This window comes from Budorcas taxicolor, chromosome 22 (assembly GCF_023091745.1).
Source record: "Budorcas taxicolor isolate Tak-1 chromosome 22, Takin1.1, whole genome shotgun sequence".
Classification (NCBI taxonomy): domain Eukaryota; kingdom Metazoa; phylum Chordata; class Mammalia; order Artiodactyla; family Bovidae; genus Budorcas; species Budorcas taxicolor.
Window position 1 is genome coordinate 49,623,019 of NC_068931.1, and position 18,108 is coordinate 49,641,126.

The 18,108-nt window shown below is 42.0% G+C and overlaps 1 protein-coding gene across 1 annotated transcript in view; it reads right to left on the bottom strand.

The window, feature by feature from the left end:
• The window catches only part of DYM (dymeclin), a 390,393-nt gene extending 382,424 nt beyond the window's left edge, over positions 1–7,969 (bottom strand). The window contains exon 1 of the mRNA XM_052660241.1: positions 7,768–7,969. The gene's annotated coding sequence lies outside the window, so the exon portion shown is untranslated. The remainder of the gene's footprint in view (positions 1–7,767) is intronic.
• Positions 7,970–18,108: the final 10,139 nt, after the last annotated feature.

Here is an 18,108-nt window from a genome sequence, read left to right on the forward strand (position 1 = left end):
TAAGAAGACAAGGGACTTTCCTGGTGGTCGAGTGGTTAAGAATCTGCCTTTCAACGCAGGGGACACAGGTTCAATCCCTGGTCAGGAAACTAAGATCCCACAGCCCACAAGGAAACTAAGCCCGCATGCTGCAACTACTGAGCCCACGCACTGCAACTAGAGAGAAGCCTGCACACTGCAAAGAGCCCGCCGGCTGCAACAAAAGGTTCCGCCAACAAGATCCTATCGTGCCACAACTAGGACTGGACACAGCCAAACATAAACAAAAATAAATATTTTTTTAAAAAAAGAACAAGACAAATAGAAAACAGGACACAAAAAATAGTAAGAGCCATTTAGAAGGTCTTAATAGATTAGTAACAGAGTTCCAAACCGAAAGTATGAACAAAAGGGAGGAGCCTTCACTCAAGACATTCAAGTCAAGTTGCGAACTGCCAAGGTCTGGGGTTGTACTTTACCTGCGCACCAACAAAGACAATGAAGCCTCTGGGACAGGGATGAAAAACAACTCACTGCTCGTGGCAACAGCAGTAGCCAGAGTAACCTCTTGCGTAAGTGTCCTGGGTTCCAATCCCCACAGGTCCTTCCACACATTTGGTAACAATCAGTAATGTGCTCAGAGAAACAAAGTAAATAGAGCTGGGGGCGGGAAAACAAGGTAAACTCAGTTCAGCAGTGACATTTATGCAGTCATTATAGTGTAAACGCTAAGCGCCAGTTCTCAAGTGCCCACACCAAAAGGGCTGGAAGAGGGGTAGGAGAAGGAAAAGGACCTCTTCTACCATAACAGGAGTCAAGAGCTATTACCTAAAATTGATAAATCACAATATAGCCATTTAGACATATTACTTACGAACACAGAAATAGTTGTCTCCAGGAACCACACTAAAAAGGACAGTAGGTAAGACATGGGGGTGCTGACCTTTTATAATATTATAAAAATATTTTATATAAAATATAAATATTATATATTATAAATTACCTAACAATCCACAAGTGTTGCTTTAAGTATTAACTCTTAATTGGAGTCAATTAACTCTCCTAAATTGGAGAGAATGAGCTTTACTATTTCACAATTATTGATTCATATTAACAACTCAATGTGCCAATATCAAAGAGTTGCAGGGCTGATAAAACAAACTAGCAATACCTAAGCTCCATCATACTGGTTATGGAAGCACGACCCTGTCAGTATTTTGTGAGTGCCTACCCATATGGCCAGCCTAATACTAAGAGCCAAGGTTAAAACTGGGAAAGACGGATTTTATTTACAGCTGAGTATGAGATCCAGACAAATCAACAAAAAATTATAATATGGCAACTATCCAATACTCAGTGAAAGCTTCCCAGAGATCATGCCATAAAAAGCTAAGACCTGAAGGACTGGCCTGGTTGGGTGCAGGGGTTCAAAGTAAAGAGAAAATCCTGTGAGTAGGCATAGGATTAGGCAAAACAGGCAGGGTCCATTCCAGGAACTGAAAGAAGCGCAACATGGCTGGAATAGGGAGGGAAGCAAAAAAGGCCAGAAAGCAAGCTGATGCCCGAAGGGGATACTTTACTAAAGGGCATCTCTTCTACTATGCCCATTATAACCATAATATTGCATCTATCTCTCGGTCTTCTAAACTAGTGAACTCCTCCCCGGTACAGTGATGATTTCAAAATATCTATATCTATGCAGGTCAGGAAGCAACAGTTAGAACTGGACATGGAACAACAGACTGGTTCCAAATAGGAAAAGGAGTACGTCAAGGCTGTATATTATCACCCTGCCTATTCAACTTATATGCAGAGTACATCATGAGAAATGCTGGGCTGGAGGAAGCACAAGTTGGAATAAAGACTGAAAGGAGAAATATCAATAACCTCAGATATGCAGATGACACCACCCTTATGGCAGAAAGTGAAGAACTAAAGAGCCTCTTGATGAAAGAGAAAGAGGAGAGTGAAAAAGTTGGCTTAAAGCTCAACATTCAGACAACTAAGATCATGGCATCTGGTCCCATCACTTCATGGGAAATAGATGGGGAAACAGTGGAAACAGTGGCTGACTTTATTTTTCTGGGCTCCAAAATAACTGCAGATGGTGACTGCAGCCATGAAATTAAAAGACACTTACTCCTTGGAAGGAAAGTTACGACCAACCTAGACAGCATATTGAAAAGCAGAGACATTATTTTGCCAACAAAGGTCCGTCTAGTCAAGGCTATAGTTTTTCCAGTGGTCATGTATGGATGTGAGAGTTGGACTGTGAAGAAAGCTAAATGTTGAAGAATTGATGCTTTTGAACTGTGGTGCTGAACTGCGAAGACTCTTGAGAGTCCCTTGGACTGCAAGGAGATCCAACCAGTCCATCCTAAAGGAGATCAGTCCTGGGTGTTCATTGGTGCAACTGATGTTGAAACTGTAACTCCAATACTTTGGCCACCTGATGGGAAGAGCTGACTCATTTGAAAAGCCCCTGATGCTGGGAAAGACTGAGGGCAGGAGAAGGGGACAACAGAAGATGAGATGGTTGGATGGCATCATCAACTCAATGGACATGGGTTTGGGTGGACTCCAGGACTTGGTGATGGACAGGGAGGCCTGGCGTGCTGTGGTTCATGGGGTCGCAAAGAGTTGGACACGACTGAGTGACTGAACTGAACATCTAGTCCATAACCATCTTGTGGGTGTCAGATCATTTATCTGACAAGCCATAAATTACCATCTGGACACAGAAATCAAGGGCCGTACCCTAGAGATGACAGGGTGAGAAGCTGGAAAAGGGGATGGGTCACTAATGACAGTGGGCTTCCCAGGCAGCTCAGTGGTTAAGAATCTGCCTGTCAACATAGGAGATATGGGTTCAATCCCTAGGTTGGGAAGAGAAAATGGCAACCCATTCCAGGATTCTTGCTGGGAAAATCCTATGGACAGAGGAGCCTGGTGGGCTACAGTCCGTAGGGTCACAAAGTCAGACACGACTAAGCATAGCACCCCAACGACAGTAGAGCCACTGCATCAGCCCTGAGCTGTCTACCTCTGGACTTCTTTTACATAAGAAACAAAGTAATGATATGTTTAAGCTAGTATTTGCATGTATAGCCAAATCAAATTTTGACTGACACAGCAGGCTCTGAAAATATTCTAAGGTGGAGGGTTGCAAGAGATATTTTGAAGGAATAATTGTCAAGATTCTGTGATTGACTCAGTCTAAAAAAGAAATTTATTATCAGTCATATTACATACCGAAAAACATTTGGTTTTTTTTTTCCCCCCCAATGACCTTATCGGAGAGGTACAGTCACTTTGGGGGCCTGCATTTTTCAACTGAGATATAATTCACATATAACATTATATTAGTTTCAGGTGTACAACACAACAAATACTGTATTGCAAAATCATCACCACAGTCTAGTTAACATCTACTACCATAAAGTTAATTTTTTTTCTTGTAACGAGAAATTGAAGGTGTACTCTTAGCAACTTTCAAACATATAATACAGTATTATTAACTAGTCACCAGACTGCACATTACATTCCTAGATGATTTATTTCATAACTGGACGTCTGCATCTTTTGATCACTTTCACCCATTTCACCCATCTCCACCCCTTGCCTGGTGTCTGAATTTTTAAAACAACGCTAAAAACTAGAGAAGACATCAAAAACTATTGACCAAACTTTCCTAAAAGAATGAAAACAAAAAGTCTGTAGCATATAAGAGCTATGTAAACTTGTTCTCAGCCCTACTAAATTACTTCGTCTGGGAACAGACCAACACAAGGATCACTTAAAACCGCAAGCAGCTTTTAAGAAGTTCATAGCGTTAAGCTCAGCTAAGAATCTTACGAGGGAAAATAAGCTTAAAGATAGGCACAGATATTTAACGATTCCCATTATATTTTTTAATAATAATAAGTAATTATTACCTATTAATATTATATTATATTTTCATTATATTTAGCTTAAGTGAAAGTGAAGTCACTCAGTCATGTCGGTCTCTTTGTGACCCCATGGACTGTACCCTATCAGGCTCCTGCGTCCATGGGATTTTCCAGGCAAGAGTGCTGAAGTGGATTGCCATTTCCTTCTCCAGGGGATCTTCCCGACCCAGGAACAGAACCTTGGTCTCCTGCATTGCAGGCAGATGCTTTACCATCTGAGCCACCAGGGAAGCCCCTAGCGGTAAGCTAAAACACACCACCATCGGAGAGACAGGACCTTCATGCTCAGGGGCAGTTACCCTGAGAGCTAAGCTGCAAAGTGGAACTCCCTCAAGAAACAGAATGCCAAAGTACAGGACTTCCTGAAATCTCCACTGAGAAGTTTCAGCGTCTTCTCCACAGCCTGGGAAAGGAAGAGCAGCAAAGGCCATCTTGCTCCTCTGCTTTTCAGGCCCACAACCATGCAGCTGAGTTACATTAAGGAAAATCCTAGAAGGGAATTCGAGCTCAACTCTCACAGTAGTTTGTTCTTCCTTAAAATTTTATCTCCCTCTGTCTTCCTATTGAACTGGAGGTGCCTCCATCACCCACTAGGACAGACAGCACCTGGTCTCTCACTCCAGGCAGGGAACCATCACTGCCCCAGAGTGTCCTGTGACTTGAGCATTATAGGTACACTCTGATTACAAGCATGCAATACTGAAAAAACATGAATGTGAAAAAGACCAAATGAAAAAGACCGAAAGACAGAAAGACTTAACACATTATTACACTTTTTTTTAAAGGTGTCACTCTACAAATGTCACAGACATTTCCTACATTATCTGTTTACCGTCACTAAAGGGAAAATGAAACAGTCCTCTCTAGCACTAACCCCATTATCTTACGAAGTGAAAGATGACACACTGCATTTGTAACAGGAAACAAAATCACTTAACAAAGTATCCCCGAACATAAGATGTCCACATCCTAATCTATGGAACCTGTGATTCTGGTGTTTTACATAACAAAAGGGACTTCGCAGGAATCATTAAGTTAAGGACTTTGAGTTGGGAGAAATTACTCTGAATTACCCAGGTGTACCTAATCTAATCACAAAGATCCTTAAAAATGGAGAATCTTTCCCAGCTGTGGTCAGATCAACTGCGTAACAGAACGATGCAACGAGGCTGGTTTTGAAGATGAAGAGGGTCACAAACAAAGGAATGCGGTTGGGAGAGACGAGGAAACAGATTCTCCCCTAGAAACTTCCCAAAAGGAAGACAGGCTTGACCAACTAACTTTAGCCTGGTGAGACCCATTTTGGACTTCTAAAACACAGAACTTCAAAAGAATAAGTTTGGGGACTTCCCAGGCGGTCCACTGGCTGGGACTCTTGTACTCCCAATGCAGGGTGCCGGGATCCCAGCCCTGGAGAGGGAACTAGATCCCATGTGCCACAACTAAGAGTTCACATGCCACAACTAAAGATCATCCATGACGCAGCGAAGATGCAAGGTCCTGCATGACACAACTAAGACCCGGCACAGCCAAATAAATAATTTAAAAAAGAATTAAGTTTGTATTGTTTTAAGCCACTAAATTTGTGATTTGTTACAGTAATCATAGAAAACTAACATATACACGTTAAACAACTTCTAACAATATGTGAAATCATCTAGAGGAGAGAAGCATGATCAAACTCCCCAAATCCTTAAAGCATTATCAGATATAATAGTTATTTGTGCGTTTTGTGGTATAGTTCACTTCTATCTTTCTCACGCTCTCACAAAACTCCATCCACTAAAAAGCCAGCCAAAGTGACAATTCTTAAAACTTTCTATAGAAGGATGAACCATATCAACCAAGAAAACAGAAGCATCAGGAGAGCAGGATTGACTGGAAAAATCTGGAAACAATACTGTAGTTTTCAGAAAGTCAAACATCAAAATGTTTGCACTGCTTATTCAGTATCAGACGGATGCCACATTTTAAAAAATAAGTCCTTCTAAATATAAAAGATTATTTGGGGTGTATGCTAATCAAAATGTGGGTATATTAAAAAGAATGACCCAATATTCTAGAGATATATACTCAAGTATTTACAAAATGGAGCGGGACTAGGAACTAACAGAGCCATAAATGAAACTAAATTAGCCTGAGTTACTGTTAGAGCTGGGTAATGGGTACATGGGGGTATATCACATTAGCCCAGGTTGAACTTTTCCAAATTAAAAAGTACAAAGTCCCTGACCTATTTATCATTATAATATGGATTTAAGACATTTAATAGGTGAATAGTTTAAAACTCCTTCCTTTAACATTTGTTGTTGTTGTTAGTCACTAAGTAGTGTCTGACTCTTTTACGACCCCATGGATTGTAGCCCACCAGACTCCTCTGTCAATGGGATTCTCCAGGCAAGAATAGTGACCCAGTGGTCACCATTTTCTTCTCCAGGGAATCGAACCCGAGTTTCACCTGCATTTACTGCTTGGCAGATGGATTCTTTACCACAGAGCCATCTGGGAAGCCCTCCTATAACATCTGCCCCACCTCAATTTTCTGCCACTTAATCCACGTGCATCAATTACTATTTTATTCCCACTCATTTTGCCTTATTTACTAATCTAATGAGTTTCAGGAAGTCACCTATCAGCTAAAAGATTGATTCTTCATTTGCAGAATGGGAAAAGTTATATTTGCTCAGTCTATCTGAGTTGCAGAGAGAATTATCTAAGATAAACAACACAAAGCAGGATAAGCATTCAGAAATCTACACCGGTAAATTTCAAGCTCAGCAGCAACCATTCACCTATTCCCATAGATCCTCTTCCCTCCCACCTCCAGTTCCCCTCTTGAGACCTCAATTGATCCACCCAAAGCCAAGGTCCCTCTGAAAGAGTGCTCTAAACACACATACACACAGTCAGGGTCCCTCTGAAAAGGTGCTCTAAAAATACACACACACACACACACTTTCTTCCGGGGTCCCTCTTCCACAGTCTACACACACGTTTTCATCTCTTTCAGCACACTTTCTCTCTACACATCTCTCCCTCCAACCTTCCCCTCTTCTAAGGATTCTACTCAACCTCCCCCTTAGCAAGTCTATCCTGTGCACTCCTCTGCTGGCCCTATTACAATCATCCCAGTACTTCTCTGTATTTCAGTACTTTCATCCTATCAACTCTGTTAACCCAGTACTCACCCAGTGTTCACCAACTCTCGACGAGCTAACTTCCCACCCTCTCACCTTTCAGTTAACACACAATCACTAGCTGCCAGGGAGTGGGGGAGTGGAAAATAAAGAGTGACTTCTAAGGGTACAGGTTTCTTTTTTGGGTGACAAAAATGTTCTGAAATTAAGATAGCTGCACAACCCCGTGACTATGCTTTTTAAAATATCGTGAGTTTAAAAAAAAGAAAACACTGAGTTATACTTTGATAATACTCTTAAAGGGTGAATTTTATGCTATGTAAATGACATCTCAATAAAAACTGCCCCCCCCCCCAAATCAATATTATTGCTCGGCTGCCCATCACACGCCCACCGGTCACCTCAATCCCACCTCCCGCATCACCGACTTGCTCTTCGGTGGCCCACACGGACTGAGGCCCGCCCCCAACCCACTCGCTTGGCTAACACACCCCCTCACTTCTCGGCGCCGAGTGCCACTGAACCCTGGGTGCGGGGGGCGGCTCTCGCGGCCCAGGCACAGCGCCTGCACGGCTGGGGCACTCTCTTGCCCAGCCCCGACCGGGGGAGGGGAGGCTGCTCCCAAAGCCGCTCTGACGAGGGGCTGGCGGCCCCGCCCGGCTTCCAGGGTCGCGCGGCCGGGGGGCGGCGCCACAGCCCACCTGCCTCAGCCGGCGGGGAGATCCGCTTTCAGCGCACGGACAGACGGTTGGGTAACAGCGGGGACACGACGAGCCTCGGTCACCGCCGCAGCTGGGGTGGCGCACGCCGCCTCAAGCCTCCATGTTTCCCACGTCTCCACGGCTCCGGCTCCTCGGCTCGGCTCCGGCCCGGGCAGCGTCAAGGCGGAGGCCCGGAGGCGGGGACTGAAGAGAGAAGCAAGCGGAGAACGCCGCTGGGGGCCGAACGGCCCAGCGCGCGCCAGCTGGCGGTCACGTGGCTGCGGCGCGCGGGCTTCTGGGAAACGTAGTCCTGAGCTGGGGGCGTTAGGCGTTTCTCCACCGGCTTGCGCCTCCAGGGTAACGGCAAAGCCACGTGGCAAAACCGAGACGCTGCTTGACTTTCTCACCCTAGAGCTGACGTCCTGGCTTACCCCGCAGCGTTTGTGCTTGGAACTTACGTTTATTAAAGGTCCCTGTTCATTCCAACCCAGTAGTCACCTCAGAATCAAGCAGTTCCTTGGAGGACTCTGAAGAATTTGGGAAATAGGGAAATAGTGTTCGGTGGAGCTCGGGTAGCAGGGACAGCCTGCCATCCTGTCAGAAAGAACAGGTCCGACATAACAAGAGTGTCGATATGGTGCAGCGCCAAAAGCAGGGAATTTGTAGTCAGATAAGCACTGGAGAAGGAAATGGCAACCCACTCCAGTGTTCTTGCCTGGAGAATCCCGGGGATGGGGGAGCCTGGGGGGCTGCCGTCTATGGGGTCGCACAGAGTCGGACACGACTGAAGCGGCTTAGCAGCAGCAGCAAGCTGAGGTTACCAGACTGATGTTACTGAGCCTTTAGTTCACCTCTCCAGCCAGTTTTCTCATAAAATATGTATACAAGACCATGATTATACTTCCCATACAGAACGCTTATTGGTGTCATGATGGTAATTAACAACTCAGATTACGGATTTTCTGTGTGCTGTCCAATACTTAATTTCTTCAAATAACGCTGTGAGATAGGTAACAGTGTTATTCCCTTAATATAAATAGTATATGCCAATATAATGAAGTATTACAGAGGTCTTATATATACTTTTCCAGCTTTTATTGCCAGCAGGTTCTCTGAATTTGCAGAATTACTACAACAAATATACTAAAATACAAGATACCTGGGAGCCTAGCTAAAAAGAAGTGGACATGGCTATGCAACCATTGTAAATAATGCCATGTCTACCGTGTTCATGATACATGGAGTAGAAACAGTTCAGTTCAGCCGCTCAGTTGTGTCCAACTCTTTGCGACCCCATGAATCTCAGCACGCTGGGCCTCCCTGTCCATCACCAACTCCCAGAATTCACTCAGACTCACGTCCATCGAGTCAGTGATGCCATCCAGCCATCCCATCCTGTGTCCCCCTTCTGCTCCTGCCCCCAATCCCTCCCAGCATCAGAGTCTTTTCCAGTGAGTCAACTCTTCGCATGAGGTGGCCAAAGTACTGGAGTTTCAGCTTTAGCATCATTCCTTCCAAAGAACACCCAGGGCTGATCTCCTTCAGAATGGATTGGTTGGATCTCTTTGCAGTCCAAGGGACTCTCAAGGTATGGTATTATTTCATAAAAATATAACTTATTTTTGAAAATTGGATAATAAATTATGTTTATAATACTTATGTGTATACTCCCAAAAAGGGAGAGGCTAAAAGAATATTAACAGTTATTCTCTTTGGGGAATAAGATCATGCATGATTAAAAATAGTTTTTTTATATGTGTTTTCTAATTTTTCTGTAATGTATATATGAATTACATGATAATTAAATTTATGAAGCAAAAAGAGAGTCAAGCACCAAAATAAACCTCAAAGTACTTTAGAATTTTGCCTGTACAAAAAGTACACAGTCTGTTCTACCCTAGAATGACCTAGCAACAATTGTGAGCATCTCTTCAGAGCTGACTTATAGACCAAGAAGCAACTTATTCTATTCGAGGCAATCCTGCTTGTGAGATTTAATATCCTCTCCTTTTTGTACTTTTTTGGATAGCTTAAAATAAAAGTTTCACTAGAAACCAGTGTTCCTAGGCACTTGTTATAATGTTGCTAAGCAAACATGATAAATCAGAGAATAATAATAGGAATGGTTTTCACAATATATAATGCATGAGTTGGAGTAGCAGTCTTTTGAAAACTACTTATTGTGTTTGTAATGTGCAAAGTATCATCCTTGGTCACCAACATTCAATACTGCCTGCACAAATAGCACGATAACTTTGACTGACTTGATTATTTCAGTGTCTTAGTTAGTACAGAAGCACTAACAAGAAAGCCATAAAAAACATCACACTAAATGCAAGGGGTATCTTGGATTGTATCCTGGAACCAAAAACAACAATAGTGGGAAAACTGATGAAATCCAGATAAAGTCTGGACTTTAGTTAAGGATAACCAATGTTAATTTCTTAGTTTTGACAAATGTGTGATGGTTAAGTAAGATACTAACATTTAAGGGAACTGGGCAGAGGATATTCTGAAACTGTCTGTACCCTGCAGTTCTTCTCTAAATTAAAATTATTCCATGTGGCAGCTCGAATAATGGCCACCTAGAAGATGTCCACATCCTAATCCCCAAAATTTATGAAGATATTAGGTTACATGGCAAAGGGGAATTAAGGTTACAGATAACATTAAGGTTGTTAATCAGATGACCTTAAAATAGATTATCCCTTATTATCAGAGTGGGCCCATTGTGATCACAAAAGTAGAAGGTGAGAGGGAGACAGAAAAAGTGAGTCATAAATATGGCTCTGGCAGAAGATCAAGTGATTCAACGTAAGGCTCAGGCATTGCTGGCTTCGAAAATGATGAGAGACAGGATGTGGGAGTGACCTCCAGAATCTGGAAAAGGCAAGGAAACAGATTATCCCCTGAGCCTTCAGAGGAGAACACAGTCTTGCCGATACCTTGATTTTAGCTCAGTGAGACTGAGTTAGACTTTTCACCCACAGAGCTGTAAGATAATTTTTTGTTGTTGTTTTAAGCCACTAGATGTGTTATAATTTTTTTGTAGCAGTAGTAGAAAACAAACACACTCGAAAGTTTTAAAGTATAAATAAAAGAAAACTTCCAGGAATTCCCTGGTGGTCCAGTGGTTTAAGACCTGGGCTTTCACTGCCATGAACCTGGGTTTAATCCCTGGTCATGTAACTAAGATTCCCACAAGCCGTACAGTGAATCCAAAAAAAAAAAAAAAAAAACCCAATAAATAAATAAAAATAAATTTAAAAGAAAACTCCCAAATGGCTACCTATCTTGCCAACACATTCCCAGTTTGGGACTGTAGAAATACCTGTGCTACTTAGAAAGTAACTAGAAAACAGAAAATGCATAGGGCTTCCCTGGTGGCTCGGGGGTAAAGAATCTGCCTGCCAATGCAGGAGACACAGGTTTAATCCCTGATCCGGGAAGATCCCACATGCTGGGGAGCAACTAAGACCATGTGTCACAGCTATTGAGCCTGCACTCTAGAACTCGGGAGCCACAGCTACTGAGCCACTTTCTGCAACTACTGAAGCCCTCGAGCCCTAGAGCCCAGGCTCAGCAATGAGAGAAGCCACCACAATGAGAAGCCCAAGCACCACAATTAGAGAGTAGCCCTTAGTTCCCTGATAAGGGACTGAACCAAGGACCGGGCAGTGAAAACACAGAGCCCTAACCACTGGATCACCAGGGACGTCCTCATCAACATCGTACTAATAAAATTTATACCTGCAATATTGAAATTTCCTTTAGCGTTAAAACAAATAGAACTGAACCAAATCAACAACAAAAAATTATTCCACCATAGTCCTTCAGTAGTAAATGGTTTCTAATATGATCAAATAAATGGCTATGGAATGATGGAACTTTTCCTAGGTTTACCCAAAGAATGAAATATACTGCAAATCTCAAAATGAGATTATTCTGTAATCTTGATTTTCTCTGAACCTCTAAACATGATTCCCTCCTTCCATCTCCATTAATCAGACCATGTCCCTCGCCTGCTAAAAGACTTCCAGTGGCTTCTCACCTCATTCAGAATCAAAACCACTGGGGCTTCCCTGAAGTCTCAGTGGTAAAGAATCTACCTGCCAATGCGGGAGGAGACATGGTTCCAGCTCTGATTCCCACATGCTATGGGGCAACTAAGCCAGTGCCCCGCAACTGTGGAGCCTGTTCTCTAGAGCCCGGAAACTGCACATACTGAAGCCTTCACACCCTTGAGCCACAGGAGCCGCAGAGCAACATAAAAAGCCACCGCAGTGAGGAGCCTGCACACTGCAATTAGAGAGTAGCCCCGGCTCTCTGAAAACAGAGAAAAGCCTTTGCAGTGACAAAAACCCAGTGCAGCCAAAAAATAAATACATAATTTTTTTTGACTCCAATAGTATTTAAATGGCCTACAAGATGCCTCAATCCCAACCCCATCCCACCCCTCTAATCTCATCTCCACTTGCCTCTGTCAAACCTAATTGGAAGGGCCTCCTTGCAGGTACTCAGCACACTCTTGCAGGTCAGGACCTAAGGTACCTACTGTTTCCTCTGCTTGGACCACTCTTTCCCCTTTTTTTAGTAAATAATATTTTATTGCATGCCATATGAATTCCAGACATGGCTCTAGGCACTGGAATGTTACCAACTGTTTTGTTTCTTGCCTTCAAGAAACTTACATTCTGGTGAAGTGAAGTGAAAGTTGCTCAGCCATGTCCGACTCTTTGTGACCCCATGGACTATATAGTCCATGGAATTCTCCAGGCCAGAATATTGGAATGGGTAGCCTTTCCCTTCTCCAGGGGATCTTCCCAACCCAGGGATCAAACCCAGGTCTCCCACATTGCAAGCGGATTCTTCACTAGCTGAGCTACCAGGGAAGCCCTTGTTTCTGGTTCAGTTCAGTTCATTCGCTCAGTTGTGTCCGACTCTTTGTGACCCCATGGACTGCAGCACACCAGGCCTCCCTGTCCATCACCAATTCCCAGAGTTCACTCAAACTCATGTCTATTGAGTCAGTGATGCCATCCAACCATCTCATCCTCTGTCGTCCCCTTCTGCCTTCAGTCTTTCCCAGCGTCAGGGTCTTTACAAATGAGTCAGCTCTTTGCATCAGGTGGCCAAAGTATTGGAGTTTCAGCTTCAACATCAGTCCTTCCAATGAACACCCAGGACTGAGCTCCTTTAGGATGGACTGGTTGGATCTCCTTGCAGTCCAAGGGACTCTCAAGAGTCTTCTCCAACACCACAGTTCAAAAGCATCAACTCTTTGGCACTCAGGTAGAAGACAATTAAATAAGTAAAACAAATTATAATTAACTTAGACCACTGTGAAGACTTTCTCCCTTATCTCCTACAAGATTGGTCAAATGTTAGATTGTCCACCCTGCATAAAATAGGGACGCCTCCCAACCCTCACCTCCTGTCCCCTAATCCAACACTATCCATCCTTTCCCCTCCTTCATTTTTATGTACCGCCTTTATTCACCCCTTGACACATTGTAGAGTTATCTGTTTATTTGCCTCCTTGCTGCTGGAATGTAAATTTCCTAAAGAAGGGACTTTCTGTTTATTGGCATAGTCCAAGGCTCCCGTAGGCACTTAGTAAACATTTTGCGGGGCTTCCCTGGTGGCTCAGTTGATAATCTGCCTGCAATGCAGGAGACCCAGGTTCAATCCCTGGGTAGGGAAGATCCATCCCCGCTTCCCCCTCGGATAAGGAAATGGCAACCATTATTCTTACCTGGAAAATCCCATGGGCAGAGGAGCCTGGTGGGCTACAGTCCATGGGGTCGCAAAGAGTCAGACATGACTTAGCAATTAAGCCGACACCACCACCAAACTTTTAAAATATCAATTAATAAACCATTTCACCAGGTGCTATGGATTGAATTATACTTCCCTTGTCAAAAAAAATTCATATGGTAAAGTTCTAACTGCTAGTACCATAAAATGTGACCTTATTTGAAGATACAATCTTTACAGAGGCAATCAAATTAAAATGAACCCACTAGAGGGACTCCCCTGATGGTCCAGTGGCTAAGACTGCACACTCCCAATGCAGGGGGCCTGGGTTTGATCCCTGGTCAGGGAAATAGATCCCAGACACTGCCCCTAAGCGTCCACATGCCTCAACTAAAAAGATCCTATGTGCCTCAACAAAGATCCAGTGCAGCTAAATGAATACATACTTTTTTAGAAAAATGAAGTCTCTAGAAGGGATCCTAACTCAGTATGACAGGTACCTTATAAAAGGAGAAAATTGGAAACAGAAACACAAGGAGGATGCCACGTGAAGATAAAGGCAGATTCAGGGCTGTGTATCTACAAGCCAAGGGACCTGAAAGATCGCCAGTAAAGCCCTGAAGCTGGCGGAGAGGCATGTCACAGACCATCTCACAGCCCTCAGGAGAAATCAGTGTTGCAGACACCTTGATCTCTGACTTTCAGCCTCCTGAACTGTGAGACAATAAATTTCTATTGTTTAAAGAGAGACACCCAGTTTGTGCTACTTTATTATTGCAGTTTTAGCAAACTAATGTACTGGGTAGTCCATCATTCCCTATTGTTTGTGTGTGCAAAACTGTGTACTTGACTAAAAAATGTCACCGAAATACAAGTTCAACAACAGGGGCCTGACTGGATGCTTTATGACACATCCATACAACAGAACACTGTGCCTTTGAAAAGAAGGATGTAGAAAGTTATCTAACGACAAGGAAAGACTTTTACAGCAGATTGTTAAATGAAACTAAGCTTGACACACAATAAGTAAAACAATTTCAATTTATTTAAAAGTAGAATTGGACTGCAAATGTATTTTTCAATTTGTATGCATTTGTACAGCTTCCCACATAGCACTAGTGGTGCCAATGCTAGGAGATGTAAGAGACACAGGTTCAATCCCTGGGTTGGGAAGATCCCCTGGAGGAGGGCATGGCAATACACTCCAGTATTCTTGCCTGGAGAATCCCATGGACAAAGGAGCCTGGCAAGCTACGATCCTTGGGGTCACACACATTCAGACACGACTGAAGCGACTTAGCGTACACACATACAGTGTGCATATATGCCTATATTCAATATATACAAAAATAATATATGTACATATATTCAAACATATACACATGCATACACATGTAATATATCAAAATATATACGTAATTGGACCTAATTTTCATAAACTTGTAAGTGAAGTATTATTGTCTCCATTTTACCCCTGAGAAAATGTAATAAAAAAAGAGTTGGGGGTTTTTTAAGTTCACCTTCTAATATAAACAACATATAACGGCAAAATTCAAGGAGAATGGATTTTTATGGTTGTTTTTTGGTGATCTAATTATGAACTTGAATTTTTACGGTGAAAGAGAGGTGATGGTGGAAGGAGAGATTGTAGCTCGAAATTGACCTTTATGACTCTGGGACCAAAGAGTCTCTGGACGTCCCTGGAATTCAGGAAATCCCAGTTGGAGAACTGGACATTGTGGTCAGAAACTGACCAGCGAAATCCACTGGCTGGCAAAGATATAACAAGAGCCAACAGACTTGGTTGGAAAACTACAATTCAAAATTTTTTAAATTAACTACAACAGTGAACAAAAAAAGATTTGGATGAAATTTAAAAGAACTGTATATGTCTGCATTTGGTTTCAAAACACCGCTGCCCAACACAGGAACAGTTAATAGAAAAGGAAACACTAACAGCTCTTAAACACCAAAACTCCCTTATAACAGGATAAAGTCACATGAAAGCTACCTTGAAATCTTTTTCTCAAATCAGATTGGTGAACGTTCAAAAAATTTGATAGCATACTGCTGGCAAAGATGTGGGGACTAGGCCCCATACATTGCTGGAGGCTGTGTATGTCAGCACAGCCAACAGTGTGACAATATTTTCAAAATTATGAAACACATACCCTTTGACATTGCAACATACATTTCTAGAAATCTATTTTACAAATATGAGTGTACACTCAAGGGAATTTCCTGGCTGTCCAGTGGTTAGGTCTCTGTGCTTCTGCTGCAGGAGGCATGGGTTTGATCCCTGGTCTGGGAAGTATGATCCCATATACCCTATAGTGGGGCCAAAAAAAAAGAAGTGTACATAAATAAGATAATGTACATGCAAAATATTTACTATAGTGGGTTTTTTTGATAATTTAAAAACATTTTTTATTATGGTTAACGAACAAAATTTACTATCTTAACCATTTTTTAAATGTACATTCCTGTAGTATGAAATACATTTACATTATTGTTTAACTGTCCCCAACACCTGTCTCCAAAACTTTTTCATCTTCCCCAACTGAAACTCAGCACCCATTAAACACTACCTCCCTTTCCCCGCTGCTCCCAACCCACCAATGGCAACCATTTTCTACTTTCTGTCGCTATGACTTTGACTGTTTTAGATACCTCGTATGGAATCATACAGCATTTCTCTCTTGGGGACTGGCTTATTTCATTTAGCATAATGTCCGAAAGGTTCATCCATGTTGCAGCACAAGTCAGGATCTCCCTTCTTTATCAGGCTGAGTAGTAGTATCATATTGGTTTCCTTCTATCTCTAGATTGTCAAGTGTTTTATCACAAAAAGATGTTGAATTTTGTCAAATGCTTTCTCTTCATCATTTGAAATGATGATGTCGTTTCTTCCCCTTTATTCTGTTAATGTGGTATATTACATTGAGCAATTTTTGTGTGTTGAACCATTCTTTTTTAAAAATTTATTTTTAATTGGAGGATAATTGCTTGACAGTGTTGTGTTGGTTTCTGCCCTACAACAACATGATGAAGAATTCTTGCATCTCAGGAATAAAGCCCACTTGCTTGTGTGTATAATCACAAGCACACTTGCTTGTGTATACTGCTTTCAATATGCTGTTGAATTTAATTTTCTAGTACTTTGTTGAGAATTTCTGAATCTATATAAACCAGAGATATTGATCTGTATGTTTCTCTTTTTTTTTTTTTGTAATGGCTCTGACATTAGGGTAATGCTGACATTAGGGCAAGGCAAAACTCATAGAATGAGTTAGGGAGTGTTACCTCCTCTTCAATTTTTTGGGAAAAGTTTGAGAATGATTGGTGTTAATTCTTCTTTAGATGATGGTAGAACTCACTTGTGAAGCAGCCATTAGGTCTAAGGCTTTCCTTTGTTAGGAGATTTTTGATTCCTGAGTCAATCTCTTTACTAGTCATAGATCAATCAGGATATCTATTTCTTCATGATTCAGTTTTGGTAGGTTTTTTGTTTCTAGGAATTTGTCTATTTCATCTAGATTATCCATTTTGCTGGTGTACAGTTGCTCATAGTACTCATAATCTTTCTCAATTTCTATTGCATAGATTGTAATGTTTCACTTATGATTTTAGTAATTTGACTCTTCTCTCTCTTTTTCTTAGGCAATCTAGATAAACATTTGTCAGTTTTGTTGATCTTTTTGAAGAACCATAGTTTGGTTTCGTTGATTTTCTCTCTCACTTTTCTATTCCTTATTTCATTTATCTCTGCCTTTAATCTTTACTATTTCCTTCCCTCTGCTAGCTTTGGGTTTAGTTTGCTCTTTTTTTCCTAGTTCCTTAAATTGTAATGTTGATTTGAGATCTTTCTTCTTTTTAAATGTAAACATGTATAACTATAAATTTCTCCTTTAGCACTGTTTTCACTGTGTCCCATATGTTTTGCTACATTGTGTTTTTATTTTCATTTGTCTCAACAGTTTTTTGGAGGGGAGGGCATATCATGCAACTTGGGAATCTTGGTTCCTCCACCAGGAGTTGAACTCACACCCTTGGCAGTGGAAGCTTGGAGTCCTAACCACTGGACCACCAGGGAATTCCCTCAAGATATTTTCTAATTTCCCTTGTGAATTCTTCTTTTATCCACTAGTTGCTTATGAGTGTGTCTTTTAGGGATTTCCTTGGCAGTCCAGTAGTTAAGACTCTGCCCTTCCAATGCAAGGGCCATGGGTTCAATCCCTGGTTGGTGAACTAAGATCCCACATGCCACTTGGCATGGCCAAAAATTTTTTAAAGTGTGGTTTTTAATTTCCAAAAATTTGTGAATTTTCCGGTTGTCCTTCTGCGATTGATTTCTAATTTCCTTTCATTGTGGTCAGAGAGGATACTCTACAGGATATTATCTTTTAAATCTATTGAGACAATTTATGGCTTAACATATGCTTCTTGTTATATGAGAATGACCCATGTGCACTTGAGAAGAATGTGTACCCTGTTGTTTTTGAGTAAAGTTTTATTCATGCGTCTGTTAGAACCAGTCGGCTCACTGCGTTGGTCAAGTCCCCTGTTTTCTTACTTACCTTCTCT